Source organism: Dioscorea cayenensis, chromosome 5, assembly GCF_009730915.1.
Source record: "Dioscorea cayenensis subsp. rotundata cultivar TDr96_F1 chromosome 5, TDr96_F1_v2_PseudoChromosome.rev07_lg8_w22 25.fasta, whole genome shotgun sequence".
Lineage (NCBI taxonomy): Eukaryota > Viridiplantae > Streptophyta > Magnoliopsida > Dioscoreales > Dioscoreaceae > Dioscorea > Dioscorea cayenensis.
The window spans coordinates 11,701,194-11,723,266 of record NC_052475.1 but is presented as its reverse complement, the minus strand read 5'-3'; the positions used below and the strand labels follow the sequence as shown (position 1 = coordinate 11,723,266).

Sequence of the window (22,073 nt, the reverse complement as noted above, 5' to 3'; positions counted from 1 at the left end):
TGAGCGGGGTCGAATCCACAGGGAGTAGGGAGTAAAGACATTTAATTCGATTCTTAGCTATGTGGAGTATCAACAATGATAAGTGTGGTAATGATTCAATTCTCAGAAATTAAAAGCAAAAAGTAGGAGAGCAAAAGTAAGGAGGAGGCAAGGCAATCGATAAAGATGGGGTACTCGGATGATGCTTCACCTAGGATAATTGCTTCAAGTGCAAGAACTCTCTATTATTCTTCCTAATTAATGCAATGGTGAGTCATGGAAATCCTTACATACATAGTCCGAAATCTAAGGTCAACTATGCCTAACTCTATACATGTCACGGAGGAGAAATTGAACAATCTCAACACCTCGCACTCGCATAGAGTTGCAATGAGCTCCAGAGATTCCAAGTAATAAATCTCTTCCTAGATTTAGACCTAACGCTTTGGTCCAGGCGGAAGGTCCCTAGCCACAATTAAGCCCTAGATACTAAGATCACCTCAACGCTTCACTCCATTGCACGCGCAACTAGGCACCAGCGGAGGTTCATCCCTTAGACCATTCACTCTATTATGGATGCAAAGAACTCGAGGAACGGAGGTAGAATCTATCATGTCGTAGGGGAAAGGGAACGCTCCTGTACCTCTCGACTCACCCTCTCAACCCTCTCCAACCTAGCTTTGTCTAACGCTCGTGGTGTGTCACTCACACACAAGGTTACCAACAAGAACTCTCAACCCTAGTGTCACTCTATGTGAAATGTTCATACAATCAAGCACTCAAGGTTGGAACTCACAATAAACATCAATTTATTGGAAGCATAATAAAGAAGTTCAATGAAACGAATACATCCTAGGGTACACAATCACCCAAGTACCCACTAGGGGTTTAGCTCTCCATGGAGCTAAGTACAATCAAAGAAATCGAATGTAAAAGCAATAAATCCATAAAGAAACACCCTCGATGGTCATGTCAATGGTCTTGTGGAGAGTCCTATACTCGTCGTCCAAGGATTCCTTCGTCCAGTATAGGATATGCCTCGATCGAAGCTCCCCTACCAACCTTCTTCCTAATGGAATCACGATATCGGAGCCATAGAACCTCTCCAAAACCTTGGCCAATACCCCTTGAAACCCTAATTGAAGCCCTCTTGCAAGTTGGGGAAAAGATGGAGAAAATAATACCAAAATCGGGGCTGAATCGGCTTTAAATAGGGTTGGAATCGGGCAACTCCACGGGCGTGGACGATACATGCGTCCGTGCGGAATTTCCACACGGGCGTTGATAATTTCTACACGCCCGTGTGGATTCTCTGTTTCTCTGGTTTCTCGGCCGGCTGTGAACAGTTCTACTACAGTACTTGCTACAGTGTTCTGCTATTATCTTGCTACAGTGCTCTGAATAATTTCCCAATTCCATATTTTCATCGGGGTAACGCAAACGGGCACACGTTCATGTCGTGAATCACTTGCTTCTTCAATGATATATTTGTTGGTGGAGCTCCTGTTCTTATATACATAAGATGGAATGCTCGAGTGTGACTGCCCTTGTGCCCCTCCAAATGGATGTACTCACTCGAATGCGAGGAGGTTGGCACACACTCTAGCATCTCAAACCTGTTCTATTCTTTGCATTTGAACCTTAGCAAGATCTTCTCCAAAATAGGTGCATTATGATCCACATTGGCCTATTTCCTTCATACACAGCCTCACAACCATACCTGCATAAAAGTAACATAAAAACACACATATTAATGTAAAAACCTGAGAAAAGTAATGCTCAACATAAGGAAAGAATGCTTCGCATTCATATCACACAAGCACTTATCATCATCCTTTAACCCATTCACTCTACTATGACCGCAAAGAACTTGAGCAAATGGAGATAGAATAAATCACACCGGAAGGTCATCCTTTAGCCCATTCACTCTACTATGACGCTCTGTTACCTCTCTACCCACCCTCTCAACCCTCTCCAATATATCTTTGTCTAACTCTCGTGGTGTGTCACTAACTCACAAGGGTTACTAACAAAAACTCTCAACCCTACTGTCACTCTAAGGGAGTATTCACACAATCCAGCATTCAAGATTGGAACTCAAATAAAACATCAATTAATTGAAAGCATAATAAAGAGGTTTAATGAAATGAATACATCCAAGGGTTCACAAATACCCAAGTACCCACTAGGGGGTTTAGATCTCCAAGGAGCTAATTACAATCAATGAAATCAAATGTAAAAGCAAAGAATCCATAGAAAACCCCCTCGATAGTCATGGTGATGGTCTTGTGGAGAGTCCTCTACTTGTCCAAGGATCCCTTTGTCCGGCTTAGGATACACCTCGCCGGATCGGTGCCGACGAAAGCTCTCCCACTAACCTTTTCCAAATAGAGCGCGATGTCAAAGCCGTAGAACCTCTCCAAATCCCTAGCCAATACCTCTCCAAATCCTAGCCATCGCTCTCTATCAAGTTGGGGAAAACATGGAGAAAAGAATTCTGAAATCGGGGCTGAAATCGGCCTTAAATAGGGTTGAATCAGGAATCCACACACCCATGTGGGCCTCTTGTCGATTTTTCGAATGGGGATGTGGAATTTCCAGACGCCCGTGTGGATTCTCTCTTTTCAACCTTCTTTGGCCGACTGTGAACAGTCACTGCTACATTGTTTTGCTACAGTGCTTGCTACATTGCCTTGCTACAGTACCGTCCGAGACACTCCCAAATATATGCTTTCATCGAGGTAACGTAAACGGGTACACATTTACATTGTAGATCATTTTGCTTCTTCAATAACGGACATGTTGGTAGAGATCTTGCTATACATGCACAAGCCAGAATGCTTGAATGTGACTGCTCTTGTGCCCCTCCAAATCATTGTGCTAACTTTATTAGGAGGAGGTTGGCACACATTCCCGCATTTCGAACATGACTTATGTCTTCGCATTTGAATCTTCTCAAGATTTCCTCCAATTGGTGCATTTAGGATCCACATTAGCTTCTTTCTCTATTATTCGGCCTCACAACCATATCTGCGTGAAAGTAACATAAATACACACATATTAGTATTAAAACCCGATAAAAATAATGCTCATCCTAATGAAAGAACACTTCATATTCTTATCAGACAAGCACTCATCAAACTCCCCCACACTTAAGCTTGTGCTTGTCCTCAAGCAAAAATTAAAACATTAAAGTATAGATGAAGGAAATATTGGAAGTGGTTGGCCTTAGGTTCACCAAAGCATACAAAGAGAGCATTCTACAAGTAAGGAAAATTTCAACAGTAAATACGACAAATCAATGTTCTAGCTAAAAACTTGAATAAAAATGCACAACAAACCCGAAATCGTGTAAGTGTGTGAACTCACTCAAAACAACCCAAAGTATACTACTCGAAGTTCTAAGTACAAGGGACTTATTTATCTACAAACAGTAACAAAATTTCAAAGATGGTAGTAGCTTCACAAATCCTCTAAGGTAGCCCTTTCCAAAGTGGCCGCTAAGATGGGTTCCACATTTTCGAGGTGGTAGCTCTTTCTACCGGGGTGATAGCTTTCACTCATCCTATGAGATAGCTCTTTCTCTCATTAGGTCATAACTAGTATCTAACTTATGAGAGTAGCTTCATACTTCATAGGTGGTAGCTCTTTCCACCCAATAAGCTGAACTAAACAATAAAACTATTTTTGTTCTTTCTTTTTATTTCACCTTTTTTTTCAAATAATAAAAGAAACAACAATAATTAGTCCCTTTAACATCGAACATGAGTTTCCAAAAGAGTTTAAAGAGTGAGTAGTGCAACAAGTGTCAATTGGGCAAAAATTCCTACAAATTCAAGCAAAAACTAGAGCATGAAGACATTCAATGTTAAAATTTCTCCTAAACTCAAGAATACAATCATTGCAACTAAGGTGAACCGCCATTAGCTATGTGAGCATGTATATCAATCAAAATTAATATAAAAGAGATGTGTGCACTATGAAACTCCCCCCACACTTAAGTTGTACATTGTCCCTGATGTACACGTGCAAGCTCACTCATAATGTATATCAATCAAGAACAAATGCAGAAGAACCAATCAAAACAATACTCCCCTGACTCCTAGTGTTGCATTTGATGGAGCTAAATCCTTGGGAGTGATGTTCCAACGGGTTGTAAAGCACACACGGCCAAGTGCCGAAACACCATTGGTCGTGTCCATGACTAGTTCTCAATTTCCATGATGACAAGACCATCTGCATGCATACACGAGTGGGTTCGGTAAAGCTCAATAAAACAAAAATAACTCGAGTATATACAAGATAGGGCAATGCATATAACTCGAGATAACAAAATGAAAATAAACTCAGAAGGAAAGTCCTTTCTGAGTATACAAATCTAAAATGAAATGCAAAATGAACTAAAAAGAAAGAAAATAAATCAAGTGTCAGTGTCGCACTCTGGTTCCTCTGCAACTATTGGTGTAAGATAGAAGGGTGCTGGTGGAGGTGGTGATGGTGATGCCGGAGGGGCCTGAGGAGTCCTCGGCCGCAAGACAAATGACGAGGCAATGTCTCACTCTAAAATCTGCTATAACGTGTCGAAACGTGCCATGAACTCCATATACTGTGTGGCCTGCACAGCCCAAACCTCAGCAATCTCTGCTCGGACCTCAGCGATCTCTGTCTGTATCACCCCCACAGCATTCTCGAGCCTCTCAAAGCAATCATGGGCTCGAGATGGTGAAAACATGCGTACTAGGGATGGGTCCTCTGCCACCGGAGGTACCTCGAACTCCATTGGTGCTGGATGGGGCTCAGAAGTAGACTGAGGAGCCTCGGCATCATCATCCTCATTCTCGCCTATGTCTGGAGCAAATAGAACCAAAGCATAAACTCCCATCCTAACCCTGCGAATCATACCCATCAATCTCATCATCTCTAACCTGAATACATGTCCCAAATCTAAGCTCAACTATGCCTCACTCTATACATGTCCCGGAGGAGAAATTGAACAATCTCAACACCTCGCATTCGCATAGAGTTGCAATGAACTCTAGGGATTCCAAGTGATAAATCTCTTCCTAAATATAGACCTAACCCTTTGGTCCAGGCGGAAGGTCCCTAGCCACAATTAAGACCTAGATACTAAGATCCTCTCAACACATCACTCCGTTATGGCCCCAGCGGTGGTTCATCCCTTAGACCGCTCACTCTATTATGGCCACAAAGAACTCAAGGAACGGAGGTAGAATCTATCACACCGGAGGGGAAAGGGGACGCTCCTGTACCTCTCGACTCACCCTCTCAACCCTCTCCAACCTAGCTTTGTCTAATGCTCATTGTGTGTCACTCACTCACAAGGTTACCAACAAGAACTCTCAACCTTATTGTCACTCTAGGGGAAATGTTCATACAATCAATCATTCAAGGTTGGAACTCACAATAAACATCAATTTATTGAAAGCATAATAAAGAAGTTCAATGAAATGAATACATCCTAGGGTTCACAATCATCCAAGTACCCACTAGTGGTTTAGCTCTCCATGGAGCTTAATACAATCAAAGAAATTGAATGTAAAAGCAATAAATCCATAAAGAAACCCTCTCGATGGTCGTGTCGATGGTCTTGTGGAGAGTCCTCTACTCGTAGTCCAAAGATTCCTTCGTTCGGTATAGGATACGCCTCGATCGAAGCTCCCCTACCAATCTTCTTCCTAATGGAATCACGATGTTAGAGCCGTAGAACTTCTCCAAAACCTTGGCCAAAACCCCTCGAAACCCTAGCCGAAGTCCTCTCACAAGTTGGGGAAAAGATGAAGAAAAGAATACCAAAATCATGGCTGAAATCGGCTTTAAATAGGGCTGGAATCGGGCGACTGCACTGGCGTGTATGATGTCACACGCCCCTGTCGAATTTCCACACGGGTGTGGATAATTTCCACACGCCCGTGTGGATTCTCGGTTTCTCTGATTTCTCGGCTGGGATGCTACAGTACTTGCTACAGTACTTACTCCCGAATTCCATACTTCCATTGGGGTAACGCAAACGGCCACACGTTTACGTCGTGAATCACTTGCCACTTCAATGATGTGCACGTTGGTGGATCTCTTGTTCTTATATGCATAAATCAGAAAGTTCGAGTGTGACTGCCTTTGTGCCCCCCCCAAATGAATATGCTCACTCGAATACGAGGAGGTTGGCACACACTCTAGCATCTCACACATGACCTATGTCTTCGCGTTTGAACCTTAGCAAGATCTCCTCCAAAATAGGTGCATTATGATCCACATTGGCCTATTTCCTTCATACTCGGCCTCACAATCCTACCTGCATAAAAGTAACATAAAAACACACATATTAATGTAAAAACCTGAGAAAAGTAATGCTCAACATAAGGAATGAACGGTTCACATCCATATCGCACAAGAACTTATCAAACTCCCCCACACTTAAGCTTTTGCTTGTCCTCAAGCAAACATTAAAACATTCTATGCATTGATGAAGAAAATATTGAAAGTGCTTGGCCTTAGGTTCACCAAGGTATACAAAGAGAGTATTCTACAACTAAGGAAAATTTCACACCAAATACGAAAAATCAATGCTCTAGCTAAAAACTTGAATCAAAAAGGACAACAAACCCGAATTTCGTGTATGTGTGTGAACTCACTCAAAACAACCCAAGCTATAGTCCTCAAAGTTCGAAGTACAAGGGACTTATTTATCTACAAAAGTGACAAAAATTTAAAAGATGGTAGTAGCTTCACACATCCTCTAAGGTAGCCCTTTCCAAAGCGGCCGCTAAGGTGGCTTTCACACTTTCGAGGTGGTATCTCTTTCTACCCGAGTGGTAGCTTTCACTCATCCTATAAGATAGCTCTTTCTCTCATAAGGGCATAACTAGTATCCGACTTGTGAGAGTATCTTCATACTTCATAGGTGGTAGCTCTTTCCACCCAACAAACACAAATAAATAATAAAACTATTTTGTTCCTTCTTTTCATTTTTCAAAAAATATATATTTTTTTGGAGTTTAGCACAAGAAAATAAACCTAACTAGTCCCTTTAACATCGAACATGAGTTTCCAATAGAGTTCAAAGAGTGAGTAGTGCACTAAGTGTAAATCGGGCAAAAATTCCTAAAAATTCAAGCAAGAACTAGAGTATGAAAATATTCAATGTTAACAATTCTCCTAGACTTAAGAATACAATCATTGCAACTATGGTGAACCGCCATTGGCTATGTGAGCATATATCAATCAAGAACAATAGAAAAAGATGTGCGCATTATGAAACTCCCCCACACACCTTAAGTTGTACATTGTCCTCAATGTACACATGCAAGCTCACTCAAAATATATCATTCAAAAAAATAGATGTGGGAGAAGCAATCAAAAACAATACTCCCCGACTCCTAGTGTTGCGTTTGATGAAGCTAATTCGTTGGGAGTAGTGTTCCAACGGGTTGTGAAGCTCGCACGGCCAAGTGCCAAAGCATCTCGGCCGTACCCATGACTAAGTCTCAATTTCTAAGAAGACAAGACCATCTGCATGCACACACGAGGGGATTCAGTGAAGCTCAAGAAAAACAAAAATAACTCGAGTGTATAAAAGATGAAGCAATGAATACAACTCGATAATGCAAAATAACATAAACTCAGAAGGAAAATCCTTTCTGAGTGAAGAAGTCTAAAAACAAGAAAATAAGATAAAGTAAAATGCATGAAAGTAAAAGAAAGGTCAAGTGTCGAAGTCGCTCTCAGTCTCCGCTGCTGTTGTTGCTGAAGTGGAAGCATATAGTGGGTCCTCTGGTGCTGGGGTCGAGGATGGATGTGCTGGAGGTACTGGTGGTGCCTGAAGAGTCCTCGGCTGCAGGACGAATGATGAGACAACGTCTCGCTCTAGGATCTGCTATAATATGTCAAAATCTGCCATGAACTCTGTGTACTGAGTGGCCTGCGTAACCCTAATCTCAACAACCTCGGCTCGGACCACTCCTATAGCATTCTCGAGCCTCTCAAAACGATCATTGGCTCGAGAAGGTGAAAACATACGCACTGGAGGTGGTTACTCGGCCGCTGGAGGTGCCTCGGTGTCCATCGATGCGGGCTGAGGCTTGGGGGCGGGCTGAGATCCTCCGGCATCATCACCCTCATCCTCAGCCATCTCTGGGGCTGGTAGAACTAACGCAAAAACCCCTGTCCGAACCCTGCGGACCATGCCCATCAACCGCATCGTCTCTAGACCCAGGGGAGCCGGTACACTCATCTTCTCGGCCCCGCGAATCGAATCCAAAAGACCCATGCCCAGCACTAATCTCGTAATGTAAGGACCCGAGAAGATCGCTCCCAGTCTAGTATACTGTCCCTGATGTCTGATGTAATCAGCCAAGATGTGCCCTAAGTGTATCGGTATGCGCTCTACCATCGAGTAGAAGTACAGCAACTCCTGCCGGCTCAGGACACCAGTACTATCACCACGGTCATTCACTGACCTACTCATGATTTCATGCAAGTATCTGTAGGCTGGCCGAGAAAGGCACGTGGCCTTGGAAACCCGGGCTCGTACTGACCCTGACCGCATAGCATTCTGTAAGCTCTCCGCGGGGTCAAGGTTCCAGGATAATCAGTAGGTAACTGTGCGTACTCCTCAGAATCTGTGAATGCCTCCTCGTATAAGACAAGTAGTATGGAGAACTGCGTAATACTCAAACTATGGTGGCGTCCAAACACTCTGAACTGAATGGTGCCCAAACTGTTGAAGCTCGCATACGCTCTATCAAACTCAAACGAGAACAGCACCTCCAGTGCAAACTCTCGGATAGCTGGCTCTCTAATTATCAACAACTGCCGCCAACCCCCCTCTGAAATAAGGTCCTCAATCTCCTCAGCGAAATCATCTCCTTGCTAAAGATCTCGTAATATAGTCGTGTCCAGGAATCGAGTCTTCCCGAAGCGGAGTCTCGATAAGCGCTCATAACGGGCCTGATGTACGGGAATAGAAAATCGCACGGCCTCGGGCTCAGAGGATGACTCATGTGGCCTCTTATCAGTTTGCTTCTTTGTCCTAGGTGCCATGATCTGCCAAATTTAAACCAAATTAGTCAAACAAGTTCATAAAACAATACTGCAGGAATCCACACGGTCGTGTGGAATTTTCGCACGCCCGTGTGGATTCACGAGACGTGAGAAACGCACGGCCAGGTATCAACAATCCAAAAATACACATCAATAATATCTCTAACTTCGTTCTAAATGTAAATCATTGTTCCAATTGAAGAAACGAAGCATTGTTGACTAGATTAATCAATAGAAATCATGAATTGATGAAGAAGATAAAGAAAATGAATTTACCGACGAGGAGAAATGAGAAAAAAGAGAGCCGGCCGGAAAACTTGCTAAAATCCCACCAAACTGGCGCAATGGACTCGGAGAGTATTGTGAGAGTGTTTTCAAGGGAAAAGGAGTTGTGAAGAAGGAGAGAAATCATCCCCTTTTTAAACTAGAACTCGCGACTTTTGACGTTCTGTGCGTCCTCACGGGCGTGTGGAAATTCGCCATGCCCGTGTGCCTCACTTCAAAAGCTCCACAGGGGCGTATGCAAGCCCCTGTGCACTCTCGGAAAAAAAACTCTCACTGACTTAAAACGATCTCCCACGGGCGTAAGGAAATTATCCGTGCCCGTGCGCCAGATCCACAGGGGCAGACGCACGCCCCTGTGGCTTCCCTGGTCAACTGAGAAAAATATCAAGTCGCCCACATGCCCGTGCGGAAATTCCCAACGGGTGTGGGCATTCAAAGGCCTCAACTCACAGGGGCGGCCGCACGCCCCTTTGTTTTCTCGGGATGGAGGAACCAACCTGCAGAGTTTCGCACAGCCATGCGGAAATTACCCACACTCGTACGTGGTTCACAAGGTCATCCACATGGGCGAAGCTACGCCCCTGTGTATTCTCGGGAAAATCTGCCCAACTCTGCAGCAAGGCACACGCCCGTGTGGAAATTACCCACGGGCGTGCGCCAGTCGCATGATCGTCCACAAGGGCAGCCGCACGCCCCTGTGCCTCTCTGGAAGAGTTCACAGTACACACCCATTTCCACACGCCCGTGTGTTTTCTCTGGATGACTTAGAAAAACCTGCAGGCTATGCAGAACTAGCCTGAACATGTTTACACACTCAGAGCCTGCCCTATAGTGCAAGGTATACCAGATAAAAACACAAAATAGAACTCAAACGACCAAACTTCGCCAATTCTCAACAAAACATACAATGAATTCTTTTAAAAACCCACAATAAAATTACAGTACAAGCACTCAAAAATTGAAACACCAACACTTAACAATTTATTCACGCAAACAAACTAAACTAAAAGTACAAAAAAACAGTAAACACTTGGGTTGCCTCCCAAGAAGCGCTTGTTTAACGTCACTAAGCTTAACGTATCTTTCTTACCTCACGGTGGTTCATGAATGAAGGTTGTCCTCTTACCCATAACTTGAAAGCATGATGAGCAAAGTCTCTTGAGGGTAGAGGGTGTACTATCGGGCTTCGGACCACCTAGCAATTGTTCGTCCAACTCCCTTTGCTCATGTACGTCTCCAACAGTCTTGGGGCATTTTCGGTGGCATCTTCCAGCCCTCTTCATTTTCCGAAGCACCTTCTTCAAGATTCCCGGGGTATATGTTTCCTCTCCAGTCGAACAAAGCATCATTACTTCTTCATTGCTCTCCCCTTGGTCGAACAAACCTTCATACAGATCCGGGTTGAACATTTCTTGTATATATTCATCAATAATTTCATCAGTAGTGTCTAGAAAATACAAAGTGTCATCAAAATCGATAGAATGCCGCATGGCTTCAGCAAGGCGGTAAATGAGTTTATCGTCTCCGACTCTCAATGTGAGCTCTCCGCCGTCCATGTCAATCAATGCTTTGGAAGACCGCAAGAACGGTCTCCCAAGTATCAAGGGTACATCTGCATCCTCATCAACATCTAGCACTACAAAGTCAACCGGAAAAATATACTTGTCCACCTTGACAAGTACGTCTTCAATGATGCCTCTCGGATGTCGTACCGTTCGGTCCGCCAATTGTAAAGTCATCCAAGTAGGTCTAGGCTGACCCAAGCCTAGCTTTTCGAAGAAAGTATATGGCATGACGTTGATACTTTGCCCCCTGAATCCGCCAATGCCATTTCCTCACCTAAGTTGCTCGATGTTACACGTAATAATGAAGCTTCCCGGGTCTTTCTTCTTGTTCGGCATGTTCTTTTTGTAACACGTACCGAGCATGAAGCATCAAGCACCACTAAAGCACTCTCCTCCAATTTCCTCTTGTTGGTCAATAGGTCTTTCAGAACTTCGCGATACTTCGACATTTGAGCCAAAGCCTCAACAAAAGGAATGTTGATGTGGAGTTGCTTGAACAAACTCAGGAACTTCTTATACTGGTCATCCCCTTGGTCATTCTTTAATCTAGAGGATTAAGGGATTCTTGGCTTGAAATATGGGGTGCCACCTCTTTCTCTTTGTTTGCTCCCTTCTCAACCTCTACGACATCGGGTGCGTGTTCTTTCGGCTTTTCACTCGGAAGCCGCCATTCAACCTCACGACCGTTTCTCAAAGCGATCGCCTTCACATGTTCTCTCGGGTTGGTTTCCGTGTTGCTTGGTAAACTTCTATGTGACCTTTCGGAAAGAGATTTTGCAATTTGCCCCACTTGATTTTCAAGGTTGTGCAAGGAGGCGGTGTGATTGCGAAGTGTAGCCTCGACTGATTCAAACCTTGTATTGCCGATTGAACAAATCTAGCCAAGTATTTCTCCAAATCCATCATTCGGGTTTCCAAACCTGAAATTCTGTTTTCCACTTGAGGGGCTTATTGTTGTTGTTGGAACCCCGATGGCCCCATGGTCTTCTGTGGTCCTTGATTACTCCATGAAAATTTGGGATGATTCTTCCAACCTGAATTGTAGGTGTTGCTATATGGATTCCCTTGATGTCTCATTCCATTACCTACAAAGTCGACATTCTCAACTGAAGTAACATCACCAATGACAATTGGGCAATTGGAGGAAGCATGTCCTCCACCACAACCGGTGCAATTGGTCACGGCCGCCACTCTATCAAAGCTATAAGATCTAGCTTCTTACTCAAACTCTCCACTTGGGCCGCCAATGATGTTACCGCATCAATTTCATGGAAACCGGCCACCTTTTTCTTCTCTCTAGCGTTCCACTGGTAGCTATTTAACCCCATTTCCTTAATCAATTGACGAGCCTCGTCGGGGGTCTTGCTACCTAAGGTACCTCCTACCGCCGCATCCAAGAGTTGCCTTGTACTCGTGTTCAAACCATTGTAGAAGGTTTGAACAATCATCCACTCCGGGAATCCGTGTTGCGGACACTTGTGTAGGAGTTCCTTGAACCTTTCCCATGTCTCAAATAGAGACTCCAATTCCAACTGCATAAAGGATGAGATCTCATTCCTAAGCTTTGCTGATTTTCCGAGAGGGAAATAACGGGCTAGAAAAGCTTCTACCATCTCCTCCCATGTAGTGATTGATGCCCTAGGTAATGAGTGTAGCCACTGCTTTGCTTTCCCCTTTAAGGAAAATGGGAAGGCTCTCAATTTGATGGCATCATCCGTCACACCATTTTCTTCAGCATGTCACACACCTCGAGGAAGCTCTCTATGTGACTATTTGGATACTCATCGGGCAAACCGTTGAATTGTGCAGACTGCTGCAGCATATGGTTGAATGCCGGCTTTAGCTCAAAATTCTGAGCTGTAATTGGGGGACGCACAATATTCGATTGTGTCCCCAACACTGAAGGTTTGGTATAATTGGATAGTATCCGTTGTTGCTCATTTTGTTCTGCCATGTTGTCAGATCCTTCTACTTCCAAATCAGCTAGATTAGGCTGTTCTTGTACAGGTTCTTTCCCTTTCCTTCGAAGTGTACGTTCAAGCTCAAGGTCTCCTTCAATCAATATTGATGGATTCCCTCGGGGTCATAACCTGGAGCTGCACCATAAGTAAAGAAAAAGACCTAGCTTCAGAGAGGAATCCTTCAAGATGTTGAACTACCCACCAAGGCCAATCATCACAAATTCAAGGGGGTTTTCTCTATGGTTTTTGTTTTTTTCATTGTATTAATCATTGTCTTGTAACTTGCCCCATGGAGGGCTAAACCCTAGTAGGTATTTGGGCATGTGAACCCTAGGATCTATTCTTTTGTATTAATTTGCTTTATGTTTCTAGTTAATACGAGTTGATTTGAGTTTTAATCTTGTGTTCCCATTACTTGCATGTTTTATTGATCCTTGTGGTTTATTGTGTATGCATGATTTGTTACTTTGATGAGAGAGAGGTCTACATTAGAGTTAGAACTTTAAGGTTAAAGAGGGTTAAAGGGTGAGTCATGAGATAGTGGAGCGCCCCTTTTCCCTTCTGATTGAGTGTTTCCTATCTCCGTATTCCCTAGACTCTATGCAACCATATTTGGTGTGAGACGTGAGATTGAGAGATTTCTCCATTGGGACTTTGTAGGGGGTTAGGGATCCTTCGTCGGGAATTAGGGTTTAATCTATCTTTAGGAATCGGTTTCACTCTTAGGTGTCCCTGGGGAGTATTGCTGTCATATGGGTTGTGAGGTGTTGAGATTGAGTGATTTCTCCACACGGACCTTGTAGGGGATTAGTACCAGTGGCTTGGAGGCAAGGGCCGGTTGTTCTTGGATTACCTCGACTCATTAGACTAGACTTAGAAGCATTTAGCAAATCTTGAACTTCATGTTAGATCCTAGGCGGATCATTACCCGTGTACCCTCATCTTTTATTGATTGAGATTCTTCCTCCATTTCACCCTTGCATATTCGCTCTCGGTATTCATTTCATAGCACATTAGATCACCACACCTTTCCATTTATCATTAGGCTAGAAAGCAGAGAAAACCTTAGTACTAGAAGCCCTGTTCCCTATGGATTAAACTGCCCCACTCACCGGGTATTTTATTACTTCGACACCCGTATACTTGCGGTTTACACGCATATTCGGACGTGTCAAGTTTTTTTGGCACCATTGTCGGTGAACGTGATACTTGGAACGCTAGGACTTTGTTGCTCTAGCCACTTATCTTTTTCTTTTTATTTTGTCTATTCCGCACTTTCTTTTTCTTCCATCATTCTCATCGATTTTTTTATTTTGTTTTTTTATCTATTTCACTACCTTCTTCCACAGTTCTATTTTTTTTTATTTTGTCTTATTTACATTTTTCTTGCATGGAACTTGAATGATGATTGATCCATGACAAGTTCCCCTTGCTTATATCCCGCAAGTGCACGGGCTTGTCGAAGTAATAATCCCGGGTGAGCGGGGTCGAATCCACAGGGAGTAGGGACTGAAAATACTTAATTTGATTCTTAGCTATGTGGAACATCAATTGTGATAGGTGTGAAATTGATTCAATTCTCAACAATAAAATCAACAAGTGAAAGAGCAAAAGTAAGAAGAGGGTAAGGCAATCGATAAAGATGGGGTACTCGGATAATGCTTCACCTAGGATAATCGCTTCAAGTGCAAGAACTCTCTATTATGCTTCCTAATCAATGCAATGGTAAGTCGTGGAAATCCTTACATACATAGTCCCAAATCTAAGGTCAACTATGCCTAACTCTATACAAGTCCCGGAGGAGAAATCGAACAATCTCAACACCTCGCACTCGCATAGAGTTGCAATGAACTGTAGGGATTCCAAGTGATAAATCTCTTCCAAAATATAGACCTAACCCTTTTGTCCAGGTGGAAGGTTGCTTAATTTGATTCTTTCCTTATGTTGAGCATTACGTTTCTCGGGTTTTTACACTAATATGTGTGTTTTTATGTTACTTTTATCGAAGTAGGGTTGTGAAACCAATTATGAAGGAAAGAAGCCAATGTGGATCACAAAGGCAATCGATTTTGGAGGAAATCTTGCTAAAGTTCAAATGCGAAGATATAAGTCGGGTGCGAGATGCTAGAGTGTGTGCCAACCTCCCGTGATTTGAGTTTGAACAACCATTTGGAGGGGCAAAAGAGGCGCTCTACACTCAAGCACTCCCGACTTATGCACATAGAACAAGATTTTCATCAACTTATCTCGTCATTGAAGAAGCAAAAGCGATCCACTGCGATAAACGCATGCCCGTTTAGGTTACCTCGATGAAAAAGTGGTTTTCGGGAGTATTTTTGGTAGAGTAATGCAGAGAAACTCAGAGGGCGATCGCTCATGCACTGCAGAAAAATACTAGCTTTTAGAGAATCCGCAAGGGCGTGTGGAAATTACAAACGCTCGGCGTAAATTTCCACAAAGAGGCGCCCCACAAGGGCGTGTGGATTCCCGATTCCAACCCTATTTAAAGCTGATTCAACCCCAATTTTAGCATTCTTTTCTCCATCTTTTCCCCAACTTGGGAGAAGGTTTTGGCTAGGGTTTTGAGAGGTATTGGCTGGGGTTTTGGAGAGGTTCTATGGCTCCGACATCGTCATTCGTTTGGAAGAAGGTTGGTAGGGGAGCTTCTGTCGAGGCATATCCTATACCGGATAAGGGAATCCTTGGACGACGAGTAGAGGACTTTCCACAAGACCATCGACACAACTATCGAGGGGGTTTCTCTATGGATTCATTGCTTTTATGTTCTATTTCTTTGATTGTACTTAGCTCCATGGAGAGCTAAACCCCTAGTGGGTACTTGGGTATTTGTGAACCCTAGGATGTATTTGTGTCATTGAATCTCTTTATTATGCTTTCAATTAATTGATGTTTGTTGTGAGTTCCAACCTTGAATACTTGATTGTATGAACATTTCCCCTAGAGTAACACTAGGGTTGAGAGTTCTTGTTGGTAACCTTGTGAGTGAGTGACACACCACGAGCGTTAAGCAAAGCCAGGTTGGGGAGGGTTGAGAGGGTGAGTCGAGAGGTACAGGAAGCATCCCTTTTCCCCCTCCGACGTGATAGATTCTACCTCGTTCCTAAAGTTCTTGCGGCCATAATAGAGTGAATGGACTAAGGGATGACCCTCGCTAGGGGCTTAGTTGCGCGCATGAAACGGGAGTGGAAGCATTGAGGTGATCTTAGAATCTAGGGCTTAATCGTGGTTAGGGACCTTCCACCTGGACCAAAGGGTTAGGTCCATAATTAGGAAGAGATTTATCACTTGGAATCCCTAGAGCTCATTGCAACTCTATTCGAGTGCGAGGTTGAGAGGTTATCTAATCTCTCCTCCAGGACATGTATAGAGTTAGGCATAGTTGACCTTAGATTTGGGACTATGTATTTGAGGATTTCCACGACTCACCATTGCATTGATTAGGAAGCATAATAGAGGGTTCTTGAACTTGAACGATTGTCCTAAGCGGAGCAATATCCGAGTACCCTATCTTTATCGATTGCCTTACCTCCTCCTTTACTCGTGCTCTCCTACTTGTTGTTTTTACTTTTGAGAATTGAATCATTGTCACACTTATCACTACTGAACTTTCATATAGCTAAGAAGCAGATTAAGTGTTTTTATTCCCTACTCCCTGTGGATTCGATACCGGCTTATCCGGGATTATTACTTTGACAAACCCGTGCACTTGCGGGATATACGCAAGGGGACCTTGTTGACACATCCGAATATGCGTGTATAAACCGCAAGTGCACGGGTGTCGAAGTAATAATTACCCCGGTGAGTGGGTAGTCGAATCCACAGGGAACGGAAGTATTAGTAATAACCACTTCTCAATTATTCAGTCGGAATCAATTAATATGATGAAGTGAACTAATTGCAAGCAAAGCAAACGAGTATGCAAGAAATAAAGTAGAAGAGTCTCAATCACTAAGGATGAGGTATTCGGGCAATGATCCCCCTAAGATCTTCCTTGAAGCTCAAGATTCACTAAATGCTCTAGAATCGAGTCTAATGAGTCGAGGTAATCCAACGATAACCAATCCTTGTCTCCAAGCAAAAGGCACTAGTCCCCCTACAAGGTCCCGTGGAGAAATCGACCAATCTCAACACTTCACACCCCTATATGACCGCAATATGCTCTAAGGAAACCTAAGAGTGAAACCGATTCCTAAATGTAGATCCAACCCCTAATTCCCGGCGAAGGATCCTAACCCCCTACAAGGTCCCGGCGGAGAAATCGAGCAATCTCACGCCTCACACCAAATATGGTTGCAAAGAGAATATGGAATACTGGAGATAGGGAAACACTCAATCGAAAGGGGAAAGGGGACATTCCTCCATCTCAAGGCTCACCCTCTCAACCCTCTTTAATCTTGGAAATCTAACTCTAATGGAGACTTCACACATTAAAGTATTAAATCATGCAATGTAAATCAACCACAAGGATTAACAACACTAGCAAGCAATTAAATCACAAGATTAAAAACTCAAGACAACTCGGATTAACTAGAAACATTAAGAGAATCAATCCAAAAAAATATAAATCTTAGGGTTCACATGCCCAAATACCTACTAGGGTTTAGCCCTCCATGGGCCTAGTTACAAAAACAATAATCAATACAATGAAAAGCAATAAAAACCCATAGAGAAAACCCCTCGACTCGCTGGATTGGCCTTGATTGGTAGTTCTACGCCTTGAAGGGTTCCTCTCAAGCTAGGTCGCCAATGGCTCCCCCAAAGATGCTATGACGTCGAAGGAACCTATCAAAGTTGGTGAAGAACTCCCTCTCAATTGGCGAAGACCTTCTCCTCAAACCCCTAGCCGCCTCTCTCAATGTCTATGCTCAAAGCTCCGCAAAAAGTCCCTCTTAGAATCGGCCAAAAGGTGTATTTATAGCCTCACAACGTGTCTGTCACGTGCCCCCACGCGCCCGTGGATTTTCCACGCTCGCGGGTCGCAGGAATTTCCACGCGGTCGCTGGAATTTCCGCTGGGCGCGTGACATGAATTCGCCACGATGATTCCGCACATGATTTCGCCGCACAACGATAAACATTCTCCTCTTAAGGCCACACGATCGGGCACACGATCATATGGTAGGCTATCCGGCTTTTCCTTCATCAATGCTGCCTTGAAAAGGTCTTGAAATCTTTACAAAGAGGAGGAATGTGGAGACATGGCTGCCTTTGTGCCCTTCCATTAATAACTTGGCTTGCAAAAAAACTATGGAAGTTGGCACACATCTCCTCATACACGAACTCCTCTTGTGTCTTCCAACTTGATTTGTACAAGAACTCCCAATATTATGCCATAATAGCCTATCTTCGCTCCCTTTTGAAATCCCAATGCCTTCACAACCTATATGCATAAAAAGAACACCCAATACACGAAATGAGACATAAACCGTATAAAAATATGATGCTCAATGTATGTAAAACATGCATAAAAAAACATGTTCACTCAAGCACTTATCAAACTCCCCACACTTAAGCCTTTGCTTGCCCTCAAGCAAAAATTAAACATTAAACTCATGGGAAAGAAAAAGAGAAGTGATTGGCCTTAGGTTCACCAAGAAGGGTACAAGAATGAAATTCTAAAGTTATGGAGAAAAATAAAAACACTAGACAAAAAAACAATCAATGCTCTAGCAAACAATCCAATCAAAAAAATGAATATGATAAAAATCCGAATGCGTGTGTGTGTGAAAAAGCTCAACTCATGTCAACACTATGTCCACTACTAAGTTTTTTTATTAAAACGGGACTTATTTATGAACAAAAAAAGAAAAAGTAGTAGCTTCACACAATCCTCTAAGGTAGCCCTTTCCCAAGATGCCTCCCGAGTGGCTTTTCACACTTTCGAGGTGGTAGCTCTTTCTACTAAGGGATGGTAGCTTTCACACATCCCATGAGATAGCTCTTTCTCTCATTAGGGCAGAACAAGTATCCGACTTATGAGAGTAGATACATACATCATGAGTGGTAGCTCTTTCCACCCTCTATGTACAAGCAACAAACAATTTCCAAAATTTTTTTTTTTCAATTTTTTTGATTTTTTTGATTTTTTTTTTTAACTAAACTAGCACACTAAAGTCCCAAACATAATGAACTAGAGTATTCATAGGTCTAATGAGCGAGAAAAAGTGCACAAAGAGCAAACGGACAAAAAAATATTCAAGAAAAATTGGATGAAAAACTAGAGCATGATAAAAATCTAATGTTCACAACCTCCAAAAAAACTAAGAATTAAACTCTTAACCCTAAGGTGAACCTTCATTAGCAACAAGAGCATGCTCATGAAAAACACAAGTATAAGTCATGTATAAAGTGAACCCTCCCCCACACTTAAGATGTACATTGTCCCTCAATGTACACATGTAAGCACAATAAAAATAGTATCAATGAAAGCAACATGTGTGCGGAATGCAATTAAAACAATACTCCCCTGAATCCCTCATGGACATTTGGTGAAGTCTATCTCAAGGGCGCATTGTAACGGTTGTGAAGCTCACACGACCATGGAATAAAGCACATGATCGTGTCTCATGACTAAAAACATCAACAACATCACTCTCAAGGCCAACCGCATCGGAATACAAGGGGTTCAAGAATCTCAACAAAAATAGAAAAAGGGAAATACGAATGCAAACAAATAACAAAAACGAAAGCATAAAGATAACTCTCGAAGGTGAAACCTTTCTCGAGCACAAAAAGTCCACAAACTAAAGATGAAAACACATAAAAAACATAAAAATGCAAAAAAATAAAAAGTCTCATGAATGTGACGCCTAAGCCGCCGCATCCGAGTCAGGGTCAGGCCGGGCGCGACGCCGGGTACGTAGCGGATGAGACCTCCTCGCCGAGAGTCTGCCGAATACGATCAAGTCGCCCGCAATCCGCACTGGTTCTCCAAGATGGTAGCAACGGCAGCCTCGAGTCGAGCCAGCGCCGTGGTACTCGAGAGGTAGATGACTCGATCGCTGGATGCTATCGGTGCCGCCTGGGTGATCCCGGGCTCGACCGCAGATGGTGCCTCCGTGGCCTCAAGAGCTCCCTCGCCGTCCCTCGAAGACGACTCCACTAGTGCGCATCCACCGAGCCCTCGTGACGCCTCACAATGCCCATCAAACGGAGAGTAACCAAAACCCAATGGTACTGGGCTATCGACCTCTCCTCGCCCTCGACCGAGCGGATCAGACCCATCTTGAACATAAGACGAGTGATATAGGGTCCCGCGAACAATGCTCCCAACCGTAGGTACTCACTCTGATGGCGAAAGTAATCGGCGACCACAAATCCTAGGTGGGAGAGGGACCCATGGACCATGGAGTGGAGGTACAAAAAGATCCGTCCCCGCTGAGTGAACCAAGACTCATCTCCCCGACCGCCACCGACCGGGCCGAGAATCGCGTGAATGTACCTGCGCACCGGGTCGAGTGAGGCAAGAGGCCTTCGATCGCCTCGAGAATATTGACGGTCACCGCGATAAATCATGGAAAAACCCGCCCGCAGTGATACCATGAGGGTAATCGGTGAGGAGTCAGCGTGTACTGATAGTATCAAGATAGTCCCGATCAGAGTAACCCAAGATATATCGAGAATCGGGTCAAAGACATCCCATGCGGGCCGACCAAAGGCTCGGAAACAAATGGCATCCTCCGTGTCAAAACCGGTATCAATCGCATCACGATCGAAGGAAAAACGAGGCAAGAACCTCCAAGGTGGTATCTCGCCCCGACGGGCTCCCTCGAATAGCAAGCAATCGGTCCCAACCTCCCACACTAACTAGCTCTCTGACCTCTTCAAGAAGACCAATATCCTCTAGTGCGCCCCTACCAATAAATCGTGATCGCCCAATCTTGAGATTCTCGAGACGCCGAACCGCTGTCGATGAACGGGGTCGTGGAAATTCCACCATCGGTGGTGGAGTCGGCTCCCTCGTCATGGCGAGGACGCTTTTCGAGCCAATCTCTTGGTCCGCGGTGCCATATCTGCGAAGAAAACGTGTAAAAACATCAGTCGGCATGTATACAGTGTAAACAGGGCACCGCGCGCGCGAGGGCAGCGAGTCGGAGAGAAAACAGGGCCATTCGGCCTCTGTCCAGCCCACGCGGGCGCGTGGGCAGGCCACGCGCGCCGCTGCGGCGCCCGCTCGGGCCGTGGCCGCTGCGCCTGCGGCGAGCCACGCTGGGCGCGCAGGCCGCGGGCCGGCACTGGCACGGCACGCGCGCTGGCCAGCGCGCGGCGCTGGGCGCCATGGCGCTGCGCTGGCCAGCCAGCGGCGCGGGTCGCTGGCGCGCTGCCGCCAGCCAGCTGCGCTGTCAGCCCACGCCGGGCGCTGGGTCGGGGTCGCTCGCGCCAGCGGGGCCACGCGGGCCGCTGCGGGCTCGCGGGTCGCATGCGCCAGCCCACGCAGCGCTGGGCAGGCCACGCTCGCTGGGCGCCTCGACCCAGCGATTTCGCCGGAGTTGGGCTCCCTACGCCTCACATAAATCATTCTCAAGCATTCATTAGGTGTCTAACATGATTTCCTATGAAAAAAATAGCACACAAATACCATGAAAAACTCCATGAAAAATGACCTTGAAGAACATGGAAAGGGTGGGAGAAAGTGAGAGCTACCGAGCAAATTGAGAAGAAAAAAATCGGTGCAAACTCCGCAAATCACTTCTAATCCCCCAAGGAATTGAAAAACAAATGGTTTTAGAGATCAAAAACTTGAGTTTTATAGGAGTGAAAAAAATGGAAGATGAAAGGGTTCTTTAAAAATGGAAGATGATGAATAGTGCCCCTTCACATTCTTATAGGCACATGGGGGTGTGGATTTGCCACTCCCCCCTGCAGGTACCGTACACGCACCGCGGGAAATTCCACGCTGCCGCGTGCATGCACTTCGCAGCATACCCACTAAGGGCCCAAAAACTCCAAATTGACACCAACTGCTCAACATTTAACATTGAAACACCCTAAACCATGTCATACACATGAAAAAAATAATGCATATCACCGAAAAAAATTTCATGAAAAACACCAAGCAAAACAACAAAAAAATTGATCAAGGCACACACTCATGAAATTATTATCGCAGGAATTAAATTTCAAGTCTAAAAAAACTAACTAAAAACTTGGGTTGCCTCCCAAGAAGCGCTTTTGTTTAACGTCACTAAGCTTGACGTACTCTCTCC

General features: G+C 44.3%; 1 non-coding gene across 1 annotated transcript; it reads left to right on the top strand.

Annotated features, from left to right (window-relative positions):
• The first annotated feature begins 12,344 nt into the window (after nt 1-12,344).
• Nucleotides 12,345-12,451, top strand: LOC120262710. Its single transcript, XR_005536966.1, has one exon. It is a non-coding gene; the product is annotated as a small nucleolar RNA R71 (small nucleolar RNA).
• Nucleotides 12,452-22,073: the final 9,622 nt, after the last annotated feature.